Source organism: Mchenga conophoros, linkage group LG3 (genome assembly GCF_057382185.1).
Source record: "Mchenga conophoros isolate Kocher_MC1m ecotype Shallow Benthic linkage group LG3, M_conophoros_male_GT1.1, whole genome shotgun sequence".
NCBI classification, from domain to species: domain Eukaryota; kingdom Metazoa; phylum Chordata; class Actinopteri; order Cichliformes; family Cichlidae; genus Mchenga; species Mchenga conophoros.
In genome coordinates, this window is record NC_140528.1 from 427440 (window position 1) to 446088 (window position 18649).

The following is an 18649-nucleotide window of genomic DNA, read 5'->3' on the forward strand; positions in this document are numbered from 1 at the left end:
AGGCTCCTTTGACTACGATGACCTGGATGACTGAGAACCTTCACAGACACTTGTGGTCAAATAATGTGTCAATCACCTGTGAATCAAACTGTGTGTGGCTCAGTTCATGTCACAGTGTTGTTTAGTATATCTTCACTTGTCTCACTCTCCTTCTGTTCTGTCCATCAGGACGATCCTCAGCGCTTACACAGATCCTCCATCGATGTTGTAACTGTTGGCATGATGACATTGTATATAATTTGGATTATTTCTTTATCTTGTCAAGATCTATGTCATGATTGTAAATTGTTTAAGCTGTACATTACTGTTTGTTTTTTGTAGTCAACGTTTTGGTGCTTTGTGCTTTTATTTTGAAAGTCAAGTTCGCTTACAAGTTGCGCTAGAATAAAGGTTTTTAGTGGTTTTATTATAAAGGTTTTATTATTATATAATAATGATAATAATAATATCAATAACATTGAGGCACATTGTGTGGAGGAGGTTCAGTCATATCCTGATCATCCAGACAGATTTGATGTTTATCCTCAGCTGCTGTGTAGAAATGGTCTGACTGGTCGCTGTTACTGGGAGGTCGAGTGGAGAGGAAGCGTTTATATATCAGTGAGTTACAGAAGCATCAGAAGGAAAAGGAGGCAGTGATGACTGTGTGTTTGGAAACAATGATCAGTCCTGGAGTCTGTTCTGCTCTGATGATGGTCCTGATTCTGTCAGGCACAATAACAGATCAACATCCATCTCCTCCTCCTCCTCCTCCTCCTCCTCTGTCTCTAACAGAGCAGCAGTGTATGTGGACTGTCCTGCTGGCACTCTGTCCTTCTACAGAGTCTCCTCTGACACTCTGATCCACCTCCACACCTTCAACACCACATTCACTCAAACTCTTTATCCTGGGTTTATGTTTCCCTGGTCTCCTGGTTCCTCAGTGTCCCTGTGCTGAGTGGAGTGTAAAGAGTGTCTCCTGTTACAGAAACACTCTGACTGTTGAACAGATAGTTCAGTCTGTACATGTCTGTCTCTTTCACTCACAAACACGTTTTCAGATTCATGGATTCAATCAGTTGATGTTTGAAACTCTTCTAAATGATTCCTTGTAAACTTCTTCAGTCACAAACAAACAGGAAGTGATGTCACATGTGTTCCTGTCCACACAGCAGAATGAGTCTATTGCTGACAGTGATGTACAAACAGAGTGAGCATTTCTGAGGCCCAAAATAAACTAAGTAGTTCACTGAATGAACAATGGACTGTGAGCTCAGTTCCTTCATCATTAGTATGGATTATATATGTATATGTATTATATTAGTATCATATATATCAGGTGCTGCTGCTTTCAGTCATTGTGCAAATGTGCTGTTTGTAAGCTTGTAAAGCTGCAGTCAGCTGAGACTGAAGAAGTCACCTGATCAGTGAGCAAACGTTTCTGAAAAGGTCCAGATGAACAGAATCAACCTTTTGGGATCAGCCAGCAATGCAGCATCATTGTTGTTCAGCTTCAGAGGTTTGCAGGAATGAACTGATGACCAGAAACAGCTGCAAAGTCCAAGAAAATACCAGCTGGAGTTCAGCTGCATTTGAAGAAGTCAAAGAAAAGTAAGGATGGCAAAGGGCGACGTTTTCTTCCAAAGAGCTGCAAACATGGTCGACGCCTCATTAGAAGAATCATCTGGACATTTGTGAGGAACTCTAACCAAGAAAGCAACGTCACACAGATCCAACAGACAGTTTCCATGACTGCAAGTGTTGAGTGGAAAAATGCTACATTGCATTATTGCATCCTCTCACCACAGGAGGCGCTGTTGGCACCACTGATTGCTGATCAGCTGTTCTCTGATGATCTGATTGATACTGTGAATAACGGGACTCACTGAACTCTGTGACACAGTGAAGATTACAGAGTTTAACTTCAACATCTGACTGACGTCACACAGACAGAAGGATGAACCAGTGAGGCACAGAACACAGTTACTGGAGATACTGGATCAGCTCCATGTGAACCTCTGATGGAGAAGCTGCTGAGCCAGAGAAACATCAGGACATGACAGCAGCTGCACTTATCTAACAACATGTATCAGAGCTGATCTATGTTAGAGGATCTATCACAGCAGCTGAAGCCAAAGTCCAACACTGGATACCAGCTGAGCCTGTGCTGAGTGTAGTGTTACAGGAAAAGGGCAGAAACACTGGTAGCTCCCAGTGATGCTGACTGGGGCACAGAGCTGAATGATGCAGCATCAGGACACTGTTTCAGTCTGACTGACAGAGAAACCTGTAGCTGTATCTACATGTGAGGCAGAGGCCACACAAGCAGCTTTCTATGTTTCACAGTGACTGAGATCTTCAGTGGAGGTGGACATTGTGACCAGGAGATATTTTATTTTGTATTCTTATGATCACAGTTAGAATCAGAAGTATCAATCATTAATCATTTACCATTGTTGAATCTGTTGACAGTATAATCTTTTAATTATATCTGTGTTACTCTGAGCAAATATTAATGCACACTGACTGTTTATATAAAGTTGTTGCACTTTAGTGCAGTCACACCAGTCAGACCCACCAGTCCTGTTGGGCCCGGCCCGCCTGCGTGTAGTTCTGCACGTACGCCGGCCTGTAATCACATGCACGCACTTATGTAACACACACGCACGTTCACCTACACACTTAGTAATAATAGGAGGGTCGTCTGAGGACAGTTTTCTGATAGATACACTTTCACAAAATGCACAATGTACTACACACTTGTTTTTCTCTAACAACTGGCAGTTGATGTCCACATTAGGTAAACTCTCTGAACAGGCCCAAACTGTTATCATTTCCAGTAAGGTCTGACTGTGTGACGTCATCATGGCTTATATAAGGAGGGGGAGCTGTCCACTCTTTGGAGATCTGTGGCTGTACGCTTGTCTTCCCATGCTTCTGTCTTAGAAGTGTGTAATAAAATCACTATGTTTGTCACCTACACGGACTCGGCTGTTTTTCCTTCTTACCCAAACTGAACCAGACGCAACAACTTGGTGCCGAAACTCCGGTTGGAGAGGAAGGGAGCTTGCAGCTATCGTGTGGGTGACAAACAGGGGCGGAGGCCAGCAGCCTATCTGAGTGACGCCAGGCGACATAAGAAAAGGTGAGTGCCACCTGTTGATTTTTATCCAAAGGCGCTATATTGGAAGTTAAAACTAAATTTAATTAAATAATATTCACTCGGTCTGGGTTTCTGGCGTTGGTCCATAGTGATCTTGACTAATTAGTTTTAAAATAGGGCATAGTAGTCTGACTAAATTCATTGCTGTTCATTTTGGGGGTGAATTTTGAGTTAAGAAGTTATGTGTTTAAGTTAATACGGTTTAAGGTGTGTGGAAACAAATAAATACGGTTTAAGAGGTTTAAATGTGGGTTGACTGGGAATGCCAGCCAGTCAATCGGTAGTGTAGGGATAATTTGGTTTTAATTGGGTAGCAGAGACGGTCTCGGGCTTCAGATAAATGAAACTGGATGGCAGGGGTCCAACAGTGAGGCGTTTAAAACAAGTAAATTCGTTTAGGACTGAGAAGCTAGGCTCTCTAAGAATGCAGTTGTTCAGCAGGTGGCGCTGACACCTGACCGCGGACGCGTGGTTAGGCTTTTGCCCGGTTTTGGCCTCCCGCTGGGGACTTGGGACTCCCGGTTAATTGGCCAGGTAATCTATGAGTGATTGCCTTCTACTGCATTGATTGATTAAGAAGGTTAGACCTGGCTGCATCCTATCTAAACGTTGGGCACACTGAGCTTTAAGTAAAGCCAAAAGCGTGAACTGTGATGTGTCACGTGGCCGGTGGAGCTCCGTGTTTTCCTGGCGGGGAAGTAGTTTTAAAAGTAATTAGAATTTAGTAATTTGACCGTTCTTCAAGGCGGCGTACTTGAAACGGTAATTGATCAGCAAGAGCCGGGCTCTGGGCTGAAAGATGCTTTTAAATTAGTCAAAGATTTAGGAACACCAGCAGAGAAATAGAGAAGTGAGATAAAGTTGTTCTGGCATATGGTGTTTTCTTAGGAATTCAAGCGCTATCGGGAGGGCGTTCCCGAGGCGTGTATTGACCAGCAAGGCTAGGCCTGGGCTATAGGTGCTTTTAAATTAGTCAAAAAGTTAGGTGTAACCTCTTGTGGCATATGACGTCTATGCGGGCCCGTGTGTATATAGATTATAAATTACCGGTGTGTGTAAATAAGTTGTATAAATCTGTTAGATCTGAAACTCCGGCTAAAGACTTCATCTCTAGTAAAAATCTTTTCTCTTCTCTCCCTCTTTCTCTCAGTTGGGATTCTGTGTGTGTATGTGTGCTGGAGAAAAATAAAAAAGGAAAAGGGTCTCTCTCTGTCTCTGTGAGAGAAAAAAGGTGGGGGCCGAGTGAGCCCGCGGGGCCGAGTGGGTCCGCGGGAGCGAGCGTGTATGCTGTATGAGGAAGAAGGGAGTGGGAAGGAGCGAGTGAAAAGAGTAACCGAGTATTTGGTGATTTTTTATTATTTCAGAGGCTCTGGGTAAGAGTTTTGACTATATTGATTTAATTCTGTGGTTTTGGAGTTGGCGACTTTAGCTGTGAGAGTTGTGAAAAGAGCAGGTTTTTCTTTTGTTGTGATGTTAAGTATAAATTCAATAGACTGTGAGTAATTGGTGTTTTTCTGCCTATTGTGCTGCGTGGAAGACACAGAAGTGTAGAAATGTTTGTGGTTTATCTTTGTTTGACGTTTTATATAGAGTTGGTTGATTCAGGGTGATTTCTCCCGTTTAAGGGAGGAGTTGCATTGTGGTTATGTTAAAGCTTTGCTGTAGGGGTATGAGTGTGAATTTGTGCTGCCTTCGCATGTTTAAATGGATGCATAGAAGTTTGTGAGTGAGAAATTGTTATGGTGGGGTTTAAAGTAGTAAAGAGTCAAACAACGCCCACTGTTTTAAAAAGGCCCAAAACATCATGAAAGACACCTCACATCCTGGCCACTCCCTGTTCGAACTGTTGCCCTAAGACAGACGGTACAGGGCAATCAGAGCAAGGACTAATAGACTCAAACACAGCTGTTATCCAACTGCAATAACACATCTGAATACTACAAAATGTCCACCATGCCACTCTTGTGTTAATCTATGCATGGTCTGAAGCATGACTGTGGGAATACTTAGTATGTTAAGTATTCTATCTATTTTATTTATTGAATTTTATTGTTTTGTTTATATTTTGATATTGCTAGGGATGATGCAATGATCGGGGACCATTCTTAATTTCGTTGGTCTCATGACAATGACAATAAAGTTTTTGATTTTGAATCTGATTCTGAAATCAACCCTCCTCAAGAGTTCAATAATTTAGGCAGTTATGTTTATACAAATACTAAATGTATGTTTAGTGTCTTCATACAGGTGTTTTTTCTTAACCTGGAAACCTGAGTACGGCAGCAGAAGACGGGCCAAGCTTTGGCTAAAAATTCACGGCTGGACACCAGAGTTGTCCCCACCCCTCCCGGAAAAAAAAAAAAAAAAAAAAAAAAGAGGGAATGTAGTTTTAGGCAGGTTTTTCTCGCTGAACTGCTCTGGGTGCTGTGTCCCTGAATCTCACCAGTGTTAACCTCTGGCGGAAGACATGGAGAAAAGGAAAAGATGTTCCTGGTAAATGACCGAAACAAATAAAACCACACACAACCAGAGAAAGGTATGAGAAGTGTGAGGAATAGACACATGTGCGTGTTAGAGAAATGCCTCATTTGAGAAAAAGTTAAATTAACCCATACACTGCATTTCGTTGCCCTGTACCTGTGCATGTGCAATGACAATAAAGTGGAATTCTATTCCATTCTATATACAGACGTACCCATACATGCAATGAAGAAACAGCTTACATACATGTGCACGTACATGGAAGATTAAAGTAGCGACACTTAACATACACCTGTTTTTAAATGATATAGTTTATCCACTACTGACAAATAGACTCTCTGGGTTGCAGGACGACAACTTAACGTGAAAAGACAAAGACACTGGTCTGATGATTAAGTGAGGATACGACAAATTTAGTGGTTAAATTGGGATATGTTTTTGTTGATTGTTTGAGACAAATGACTACTGAATGGGAGAAAATTCCTTTTTAGGTTTCTAAACAGGATCTAAGAATTTTAACACGTACCTGTGTTGTCCTGTCAACTTGGGGGGTTATGAGTTGATTATGTGGTGAGAAAAAACAAAAAGGGGGGAAAGGAGACCTCGTTGTTTCTCGCCTCTCTGGATAACACAGCCAACACAACACAGCCAACACAACATCATTTTCCTGTTCGCCTGTTTTGTTTGTTTTTGTTTTTTCTGAAAGCCGAAGCTGACCTGGACTCCTACCCTCCCCTCTACCATCGTTGCCCTCTCCGCGACCATCTTTGACCCTTTGACCCCTGAAGGCCACAGCAGCTGGACTCACAACAACAACTTGAGGATGTCAATAGTGCTGCAAAAAAGCGATCTCATGCAGTAGAGACGGAGAGCACTAAACCTAAAGCCCGTTTCACTACACGGGGGAAATTCCCAGGCTGCGTCAGCTGACAGAGCTGTGACGAGACGCGCATTAAGCCCGGAGGAAAAGGGAGGGTGAGCAAAAGAATGCTGACCTCTGAGAAGAGCCGAACAGCAGAGCTTCAGAAGGCCGTGGAGCAAAGGAAAGACAACATAAATAGACTCTGATCTGACGTGGAAGGAAAAGACTCTGAGGTTTTTGCCCTCAGTAAGAGCTTAAGGCATCAGAGCAGAAACTGAGCATGGCTCCGGAGGAGCTGGCTGCTAATGGAACTCATCAGTCAGATGTGGAGTTTCACGTACAGGACTTGAAATCAGGCGGAAGCTTGCTGGAGCAGGAGGTCGTCAGTAAACCCTGAAAGAGCTACAGAAGCAAAAGGGTCAAGTTACAAGGAGAAGATGCAGGCAGCTGCAACAACGGATGAAAACAGACCCTAAGAGGAGGGGAGGACCCTAGGCCATGCTTCAGGCCGCTGGTTTACCTAAACTACAGAACAGGAAGGTGATGAACACAAACATACACCAACACACGAACACACACTTCTGCATGCGCCTACTTAGAATGAAGAGAAACACACACATGAACACTTATGCACTCGTTGAGGGAGTGAAAACTGATACATACCCATGCACTAAAATCAAAATGTTGATTTAATTTACTAAGAAGTGACACACAATGCTCCAGCTGCTGCAATGAAGAATGCTTTACTGACAAAGGCTCAATGCTGCACACAACAAAGTCAAATATAGAATATGCTATAATAATAAGCCCAGAGGGCATTTGTGTGGTCTGGGGAGCAGAGTCCAGAGCGGTTTGGTTATGAAAACGATGCCTGTGCGAGATATCTGGGGCTTAAGGCCTCGACTTAATTGTTTACTGTACACTAAAAAGAAAAGAAAACACTCTGAGCAGTGGTGCAGAGTGAAAACGAGGAATTAACAGTGTGAGTCTTATTTCAGAGCGCCACGTCATTGTGATGGAGATTTAATAAAGGAGGAACACACGGACAAAGAAGAAGAGAAGGGGGGACAGCCCTTGAGCACGATTGCCTGAGGCATTAAAGTTCTGTACTAAATTCTGGTTTCCAGTGTGAGAAAAGTCACGCAGTGCCAGTAGTAGAGCTAGGTTGAGTGATGATTCTAAATTACTGTAAGTAAATCATCGTACACCGTTCAAGTTTCATGATAACGGGGATCTAGACTGTGTTGAACCCTAGGCAATTTGAACAGGTAAAATTCGAGTGACCAAGTAGCAGTTGAATAAAAGTCATTGAATAAGTGTTGAAATAAACTGGCAGAATTAAGAGAATTAAAACATTTCAAGAGCTCAAATTACTTAATGGTTCAATGTTGTTTCACGAACGCAAAACATATAGGTTTAGGAATATGAAAAGGTTGAGGTGGTGTTGATTTGACTCTGTGTAGGTTTAGGTGGTATTTTTATTGATGGGAAGAATATTCAGTGACAAGTCTCAAGACCCGGGCGTCTGCATTTTGTTTTTGTTATTTTTCATTTTATTTTGTTTTATATTTTGAACAGTGCACTGATTTTTGTTTGTGAATCTTTTCTTTAAGCAGATCTGCACATCGGAAATTACAAGCATTACACGTCGGCGAGAAAATTGTTGTAAGTGAGTTTCTCCGCATTGAAATGGGTTCTGGAGGAAACACTTGTGGGGACAATTAGAAACGAGAGTCCCTGTTTAAAAAAGGATTCAGCGAGGTAATCCAAATTCAAGTTCTTGTTTTCTTTTTGAGATGACGTCATTTTGCTGAGTGTGGAAACTAAATGCGACGACAGGTTTCACTATCAGCAAAGAATGGATGAATGGATGAAAGACTGGGAATAAAAACAAACGGACTGACTGGTAAAAGATGACAAGACTTGACCATGACTCAAGGTTAACCACCTCCACCTAGATAGGATAAAAGGGTGGATGAATTTATGTGTGTTTCTTTTTACAGGAGTAGAAGGATGACAAAATATTCGAGGATGAGTGAACCTGTAAATGCCATTTTTGTGTCTTGTGTTGCTTACAGAGGTAACTGCGCAGCGTTACCATTTACATTTTCTTCCCTACAGGGTTACAGTTTTAATGTTTTTCTATTACAGGATTTCTGGGCGGATGTGTGAAGAAACGGTGTTTATGGGTTAGGAGTTGGGGATGCTATTACACTGTATTCTGGTGAGAGTGTTGGGGGAGACACACCCTGTCTTGAAAACTGTGATTCTTTTACAGGAAATGTTTTTATAGCACCTATGGAATGAGGATGGCTGACTACGGTCAATGTGCTGCTAATGTTTGCTTTGCTTTGGTGAGAGGGGTGCAGTAGAAAACAGACAAGTGACATGAAAACAAGTAATAATAACAAATAACAAATTTGGGGACAGTTTGACCTAGAGCCCACTAACTGGCCATTAGGGGCTCTCTCTCTCTTGGAATAACATTGCCCAAAGGGTGAATAAAGCAAATTGTGGCAATAATAGTGATTTAATGATTGGAGAAATCCTGAACATGATACTTGTCTGTTGTGCTGAATCGTTTATTACTCTTATGATTTGCAGGTGGTTGTAAATAAGCTGTTTACTTTAACAGGTTTGCTTTCTAGCTGAATTGCAAAATACAACTAGAACGATTAATTGAGACTAATCGCAACTAACCGGAAACTGAGGAGGTTCTATATAAGGAAGAATTAAAACAGGTATAAAGTGCATTTGATCTTTAATTGCAGGTGGGACCATGAAGATTTTTTGGTACAGATTGCAGGTTGTTGCTCATTATTGAAGTGTGCTCATAAAGGTAAAAGCTATATAGGGGGTCTATCATTTGGTCTGTGTTTTAATAATTTAGGTATGGCAAAATTAAAGGTTTCTAGACAATTTAGGGAACGAGTGAGAAGCATAATTAGATGATCAGAAACTGAGTACTACACTCAAGTTAGAATTAAGAATGCCCAATTTGTTTGAGGTCTGTTGTTCATTTTTATACACACATTGCAAATGTGCTTATAAGGAGCTGGCACTTAGTCTGTGAAGGTCAAAAGCTTCATCCGACAACGGATCGGATTGATATATTGGAGCTATTGACTTCACGTGCAGAGTGTTAAGTGCATGCACGCTTACACACATAAGCATGGCATAGGATTGGAATAAACAAAGTCAACAACATTAGGTTAGGAGAGCCAGCGCAGGAGAGCTGTTGGCTTTCTGTCTCTTGCAGAGAAGGGAACAGACACCAGACGGGGACACGGAGATATGGGGACCCTTCACAGCAACTGGGGTCAAGTGTCATGGCCTTGGGGCTCCTTGATAAGATGGATCCCATAACCACAGCGATAACCAGGAAGGGGTTGGCGAAACCTAGGAACACCAGAGACCAACGTGGTTCGAGAGGCTTTTGGCAAAAAGGGGGACACGGCGGTGACAACGGACAACAAACACACAGATTTGTGTAGCGACTGAAGGGTGGTCTAACCCCGGAAGTCGAAGAAAGAAGAATCCGAGGGCGTTTCTTCACTCCAAGAGGAGGTGGTAAAGGGGCCTGAAGCGTGTCAGGCTGAAACTCGAGTCCGAAGCTAAAAGAACAGCTGGGTTGTGGGAAAATTGGAAAACAACGGAGGCGTTGGGATTGATAAGTGTCATAACGTGTTTGTTTGGTTTGGAAATACATCCTGGTGTGAGTTGGGCTGGCAAGCCAGCCCAAAGAGGAGGAATGTGACCAGGAGATATTTTATTTTGTATTCTTATGATCACAGTTATAATCAGAAGTATCAATCATTAATCATTTACCATTGTTGAACCAGTTGACAGAATAATCTTTGAACCATATCTATGTTAACATTAATCTACACAGATTATCAGTACTTTAATCAGTCTATTGTTGTTCGGTACTATTCATGTTATTTGCTTAAAGCTGTTTCACAGTTCTGTAATCACTCAGAAGCCTGTGGGTCTTGCTGGACCCTGCCTTGGTTCTATGTTCAGTTCTGCACGTACACAGGCCTTGAAAGTACATGCACGCTCTTATATAACACATGCATGTGTACACACACACTTAGTAAGAATAGGAGGGTTGTCTGAGGACAGTTTTCTGATAGATATACTTTCACAATAGACACGAATAGATATACACACCACACACTGGTTTTCTCTGAGTGCTGGGCTGAGTGGAAACATCTGGAGGCCTTATAAGGAGAACTTGTGGAGTGAGGGGAACTTCCTGAGATCTGAGAACTGACTGATACTTATCATGGGACTTGACGTCATCATTGTAATAAAAGCCTTGTGAGATGCTTGTTCGGGGGAGATCGGCTCTAAAAGGCTTGTGATGCTCATCTTCCCCATATGTACATATGTATAATAAAATCACTATTCTGACATCTACTGAGACCATGCAGTCGTTTGTCTCTTCCTCAAATTCGAACCCTGACACTTCTTATTGATAATTGGAGACCCATCTGTCTGCTCAATGATGACTATGAGATTAAGGCTTTAGTACTTGCTAACAGAATGAAAGAGTTCTTGGACACAATTATCGATGAGACACAATCAGGCTTTATGAGAAACAGACACCTTTCTAAGAACATGAGACTGGTTTTAGATCTACTTGATTACTCTGATTTGGTATCTGACTATAGCTTCATTCTCTTCCTGGATTTTTAAAAGGCTTTTGATACAATTGAACATCAATTTATTTTCCACTCTTTGGAAAAATTTGGCATTTTTCTGTAAAGCTATCAAAACCTTGTACACGAATGGCAATAGCTCAATTAAAATGATTAAGACTCCACCCCGAGATTTGACCTGTTATACAAGGAATCAGCACAGCTGATAAGGAGCTCATCATCAGCCAGCTAGCTGATGACACCACACTCTTCTTGAAGAATGCAAATCAAATCCGTCCAGCCCTTAGTGTTATTAGTGATTTCTCTGAGGCATGTTAATACTTTTAGCTATTTTATATCCATAAATCAATGGCGTGTCCAGCGGGGTGGCCAGTCTGGTTGGGGGGGTGGCCTGGGGGGGCACAGGCCACCCCCCCAACCAGACTGGCCACCCCAGGTGCCACCCCAAAGGTAAAACAATAAAATTCAATCAAATATCAAATGTCCGATTATGTTTTCACGGTGAAGCTCAGATATCCGAGTGTAAGTGAATGCAGCATCGGCTTCTGCGCTATGCGCATCACGTTAGCAAAGGTAGGCGAGCCAAGCACGAAGGACAACACTGCAGGAAACAATTTTTCGGTGAAAGAAAATGAGGACAGAATAAATGTCCCGGTAAGTAATATTAAGTTTGTTGAGTTTAGTAAACTTCGGTGAAATTAGAATCCCAAGGAAAAAATAACACTTAAAGAATTTTTGCAGCCGTCGAATATTTCAGACAGTATGCTACTGAGGGCAGCTAACATAAGAGTTATGAGTTATAAGATGCAGGTCGATGTGTAAAAATAACTCCGTTGTTTGGTGGTGGCTATGGCGGGGCTTCCACAGAGGCCAGCAGGTGGATGAGGGAAGGAGAGGCAGGAGGAGAGACTCGAGGCAGCCGCCAGTCCGAGTGTCAGGTGAACTGAACTTCAGGTAAGAAGTTATGACCTGCAGTCTATCTGGGTCAGATATAAACTAAGTTTAGGTGGAGTTTATTTTCGTTGTGCTGACTTTACCCTCAGTTGCAATAACTCGTACTGCGTTCTAGCCAGCTTGATGGAGTTTTTATACAGCTGGGTGGGTGCTATGATGTTATTGATAGTGAACTTTATTTTATTCATGCCAACGGCTCCTTAAAAAAATGGAATGGTCCCTCATTCAGAGAAAATATTACACGTTTCGTATTGAGCTGAGAAGAGGCGCAGTTTGTCCCGGACTTTAGCTAGAATGGAAAAAGACACAAAGCTGGAGTTATTCTGTCTTTACGCTGCACAGCTGCCTCTTCTTCTCCCATTCTCTCTCCTCTCTCTCCTGCTGCTACTTCAATCATGAAACTGATCAATGATCAGCTGATCGGCTTTTCTCTCTCATTTATTTATCGCCCACTTTGCTGGGTGATGTCGGTTTGTATATGTGGTGAGAGGGAAACATGCAGATGAAACCAGGAGATGTCCTTACTGAATCATCAGAGCTGAACAGGTGATGGAGAAACAGGTTTACCTTTTAGGTCACATGAATGAGTTGAAGGGAAGTTATGAACTGTTTCTGAGAGACAAACAACACCAGGATCCTTTTTTATGTAGCTGACAGCTGGTAACTGTGCAGGGGCGGGTCTAGCAAAGTGTTGCCAGGGGGCCAGGTAGGGCATTAACAGGGAGAGGGGGGCACAAAGAAATACTTTTCTTTCTTATTCTCATTTAAAATATCTAGCTTTTATTAAATAATTATCTAAATCTTACAACCAAAGTTTTTATCTGACGTAAAATGTATAGAAATCATACATATACCAACAAGACTGTACATCACTGTCACCACAGCGTTTGTTTTCATTCAAAGGCTTTATGGCTCTAATACCTGGTGGGCCGGTCTCTAGTCAAAATGCCCGATTTTCTGTACCGGTCCAGTCCTGCAGGTTAATACTGGCAGTGTCACCGTGCCAGCTGACTGTATTTCATCATCAGCCAGTGTTGTTCTTTATCAATATTACCAAAGTTTACCATAAGGCAGCATAGAAAGTATTTACTTGCTTTCAGGTTTCATTCAAATGTTAGTCTTTTCATTTGTTTCCCCACTTTTTCCCTGTTTCAAAATCAAACACCAGTTTGTGAGAAGATTATCTTCTTTTTTTAATAGGCAGATAAAGTTTTGCATTGGCATTGGCTAATTTGTCAATTGTTTGCTACAAATGTTCGTATTTTAATATTAAAAAATGTTTTTGCCCAAAACATATGTGCAGTATATGTCAGTAAAAATACTATGCAAATATTGCTGTCCTTGAATGCTGAGTAAACACTGACAAAGCACTGATTGTATCTCTTGTACTTTATCAACGCACTATCTAAAAACTTTGCACCGGAGTGGTTAAAATCTCATTCTAATAAGAGTTAAAAGCGCATTCGGTTATTAGGTTTATAGGATTATTGAATTATGGTTAATGGTTGGTAGAATTTTTTTTAAACATTATCTGCCAATTACATCTGCCACCCTTCTCCAAATCTGTGCCCCTACCTGGCCCCCCCAACAAAAATTTTCTAGACACGCCACTGCCATAAATGTAAGTTTATTAATAAAACACCATATTTCTGCCGTTTTATAAGGATATGAATTGTACATACAATCAATTTCAGACTCAACCAACAAAAAGCCTCTCAGAACAATATTTATATTGTAACAGTTGCTATTGTAATGCAGTGTATCACCACATGGCGGCGCCTCCTGTCTCACGACTGGTGTCACCCCCTTTTTGTTCTTCTTCGAACTCCTCCTGTAATGGATGCTCCCGTGTGTACGCGGACTAGTGTGCTCTTTAGTAATGTGTGGTAGAGGTAGCACTTTTATTTTTGATATTGTAAATAAATGAGTACTTTTTGGAAAGTCAGAAGCTGTTGCTCATTCGCTATCCACCTGCACACCTCCGCGGCTGGCTTCATCTCCACTGCACGTTACAACTGGCGCCCGAACTTTTTCCCCTTGGACTTCAGACGATTTTTGCATCCCGCCGAGGATTCTTCTCTTCTAGCACGTGAACTGTCTCGGAAATCCCCCCAGTTTTGCGGACACTCGGACGTTTTCTCCAGCCATGGCCGCAGCCTCAGCTCAGGTGGGACCCGACTAATTTCTGGATACCGTGGTGTGCCGCTGCTCCGCTTGGGAGAAAGAGAGAAGCTGACTCCGCGACGCGAATGGACTCCGTGGATTTGTTATTTGTTGTTGGTTTCGTCTTCTAAGGATTAATTCTTCTGTGGAGAGCCTGGACATGAACATTTCTGCTGGCTTTTCATTCCCCTTTCCCTCTGCTGAGACTGACTGTAGCACATGTAAGTGATAGCTTGGCCGACTACAACCGTTGGTGCTGGTCTTCGGCTCAGTATAACGAAACGACTTAAAACTAATCTTGCATTGAGCTCTAGTGTTGCAGACATGCTATTGTAATAACATGGTTCTGATCACTCCAGTCTAATTTCAGTTGTTGGGCGAAATTTTATTTGTGGTTTTTCTAAATTTAATCTTGAACGCATTTTTGCAGTTTTGTCTTTCTAGTCTGACCTAACTGACTCTTTTACTGCTATATCAATAACTGCGCTGTGCCCTGGAGCGGCTTAATTTTTTTGAAATCGCAATGGCACACTGCCCAGACGACTCTGACTCAGACATGGAACTTACCTCGTTACCTATGATAGGTTTGTAGCTTGAACCCATCCGCTGGAACGTTGGAGACAATATAATTACACTGCAAAGCAAGACACAAGTAGGCAAGCTTCTTCATGTTTCTCGTGCACGGGAGAAAACCGGACAAAGCGCCGTCCCTTCGCTTGACCCCAGTTGCTCTCGTCCGTTCTCCCGTACCACTGTTCTTTTATTGAGGTTACATGAATATGCATAAGTTCATTAACATATGACTTCTACATACAAACAAAGAGTACCGTGTGTGTGTGTGTGTGTGTGTGTGTGTGTGTGTGTGTGTGTGTGTGTGTGTGTGTGTGTGTGTGTGGGGTCAAGATGTGACCCTGTGAAGACTCTGGTGCTAGCTGGTGCCAGGACGTCTGGGTCCATCTAACAAAAGGCTCTTATACTTAAACAGATATACGTGTGCTTGCTATACCATAAATCAAAGATAAACTCTCCTAGGGAGTATGTGATTTATACCAAGGATACTGAATAGAGGAATGTATGCACCCCCCTCTACACAGAGTTAATACAGACCTCTTTTAGGATGAGATATCCTTTCAATCTACCAATGATTATATACTTCTAAGCATATATGAGTAAATGTTTCTAAGCATAAATGACAATCAACAATACAAAATCTAACATTCCCCCCTTATTGACGTTTATGCTTGAAAAGTCCCCAGTTACGAATACCTCATGTCTGACAGTTTCAATGCAAACATTGTTATATTCAGCATATGTCAAATCACCCTAAATTACTGAAAAAATACACAGTTTAACAAATGTATTAGCGGTTATCCCATTCCTCATTGAGCTCATCTCATGGCAAACTGCATCCTACAAACAAACAAAGAAATTGTTAATTTAATAGTGAAAATAAGAAAGTAACATTTTCAAAACCATCTCAGCTTGGTGGTGTTTTCTCCAGGTGTGCAAATCACATGTCTCTCTGCAGAGTGGTTTGAGTTCTGCAGGGCGTCATGAATGTCTCTTCCAGTTGTTTCCATCACTTTCCATAGGACCAGAGTCCAAATGTATGTAGAATAAACATTCAAACATACTAGTTAGTTTTGTTGTTTGTCAACATGGGTCTCAGCTATTTCCAAAGCTGCAGACCTCTCAGCACTCTAGTTTTATGGCCTCTACCAACCCCCATCACCTCATTCAAGCCTTCGTCCTGTGAGGGGGATATTTATGACTCCTTCATTGTCCACGCTCTGCAGAGAAACACCTCTGTGGAAAGGGTGCAGGTGTCCATTATCTTACTGCTGTTGTGATCCCAGCAGTCTTCAGGGTATCATCGTATTCACAGTACAGTGGCACAGCATTAGGTGATGTTCATAGGAAACTGCTGTCATCACCACCATAGCTTCTGGTTCCTGTGCTTTTCACAGAATCATGATGTCATCCTCGAACTCCTTCTGCGCTGTCGATGGAGCCTGGCACGCTCCCGTCATCCCTCGAGTTTTCCTGTCCCTACGCTGCTGAAGATGATCTCTGATCCTCCTGAAGTCTCTCTCCTGGCCTCAGCTCCCATCCTGTGGACGATCCTCTCAGGCACTCCTTCTCGTCATGGATAGTCCTGATTTTGGGCCTGCTGGATCTGTCTCAAAACACTCAGCTTCTCTGCCTTCCTCCTGGTTCAGCTGATTCAGCCATCACGCCTCGCACTTGGTTGCCCTAGAGTTGATCAGAGGCTGGAGGTTGAAGTGCGAGCTTACCCTACGGGGGCTCAATCAGCACTCCCCCCTCACCACCGAAACAACCAAGTGTGAGATTTCTCTATTGTGCTGTCTTGAGGGTGCTGGGGTTTCCTGGGACCTCGACCTCTTTGCAGTGGCTCTGATAAATCCAGGAGGGTCTCTCCGCTATTTTGCAGGCAGTTTCATGGTCCTTGCTGTGGCTCCAAGGTCTGATCTCATGATGGGCCCCAACCAGCTTGACCTTTGACCTCAACCACTGCCTGGGCTATGCCTGGAATGTTTCTCGCTTCTCACTGCTGCACCTGTATTTCAGAAAGACTTCTATTTGGAGAGCATGTCAACAATCATCAAACCACATTCTTTAGTTCAGTGAACTTCACTAATAGGCCATCAAAGCCTCATCTTAACATGGATGCACCACTTGCATAGATTTAATACTTGTAAATAAACAGCTAATCACACAAATCACTGCAACAATAATAGTAAACATTGTTTAATGTTAATTCTGGACCCCACCTCTTGACGCATGGACAACCATGCGTCAACTCACCAAACCAGGATCCCTGTCTTAAAAACTGGCTCCACCAGGAGCCTGCATACAATAAAATCAACTTCACTCTTATAAACAATATATCAGAAGAGTAATAAGCATTCAACATCAGCAAGACAAGTGTCATGTGCAGGTTTTCTCAAATCGGGAAACTACAATTATTTCCCTAATTTGCCTCAGACATGGATCATCCCATGTGCTCAGTTAACATTAATGTAATCGGTGACTTCTCTTAAGCAAATTCACTCCACTCATATATTACTATGGGCTCAAAGTGGCCAGCTAAGAGCCCATATTCAACTTTCCCAGAAACACCGTAACCTCATATTTGTTTTACTCATGTCACTTGTCCGCTTCTGCCGAATCCTCCACAGCATTCTCAAAGAAACAAACATTAGCAATACACATTGACTGTGGTCAGACGGAGGTCAGACACAGGTCAACAGGTTCCAGAGGTGCCATGAAAACACCATAAAGGTAGCCAACCCTAGCTGTGGAAAGAATGACAGTCACATATAAACCCAGAAATCCTGTAGTAGGAAAACATTAACTAATCCTCTTATAAATCACATGATCAAACACATGATTAATCATCTGCTGTAAAAAGAAATGTAAATGTTAGCGCTGCGCAGGTGTGTACACTTTCTCACAGTAATGTCTGTGAGCAACACAAGTTAGTGGATGACACACACATAGTAAATTCACAGACAGAAAAGATGGCATTTAAAAGATTAAATCGTCATGCAACTGCGAATGTTGCTGTCATCTTTCTGCTCCTGTAACAAAAAACACATAAATTCATCCACCCTTTTGTCCTGTCTAGGTGGAGGTTAACCTTGAGTCGTGGTCATGTCCTGTCGGCTTTTACCAGTCAGTCAGTTTGTTCTTTATTTCCATTCATTCATTCATTCTTTGCTGATAGTGGAACCTGTCGTCGCATTTAGTTTCCACTTCCAGCAAAATGACGTCATTTCAAAAAGAAAAAGAACTTCTAGATCGGATTACCTTGCTGAATCCGGTTTAGGCTGGGACATTCATTTAATAATTGTCCCAAATAAGTGGCTTTCTCCTGAGCCCATTTTAATGTGGAGAAAACTCACTTGTAAGGCTTTCTCGACAGGTCGTATAGCACTTTTAATTTCTGACGTGCAGATCTGCTTAAAGAAAAGAAATAGACAAACAAAATCAGTGCCTGTTCAAAAGATAAAAATGAAAAATAACAGAGATTATCAAACAAAACTTTCAGTGCACTGTGAAAGTATCAAAATAAAAAGGCCTTGTTAAGTCATGACACAAACTCCTCATCTCAGGAGGGTAAATCATACCATTAGCATGGTTCATCATACCATCATACTAATCGGCAGGCTCGACTTCACAACAGAAGAAAAATCATCAGCTAGATTCACTCCAAGCCAACCATCAGCTGCACAACACACACATAAGCCTAATGTGTCTTATTAGCTATGAGTTTAATCACCAGGTCTGTGCTCTTCACTCATTTAGGCCACAGATCTATTTTATTCAATTTTCCTTTTCCCTTCATCATAAAACATGTGA

The 18649-nt window shown here is 42.1% G+C and overlaps 1 long non-coding RNA gene across 1 annotated transcript; it reads left to right on the plus strand.

Moving 5' to 3' along the window:
* Window positions 1-9032: 9032 nt before the first annotated feature.
* LOC146576912 (uncharacterized) lies at window positions 9033-10901 on the plus strand. The gene is made up of 2 exons (XR_014889122.1): window positions 9033-9089; window positions 9257-10901. It is a non-coding gene; the product is annotated as an uncharacterized LOC146576912 (long non-coding RNA).
* Window positions 10902-18649: the final 7748 nt, after the last annotated feature.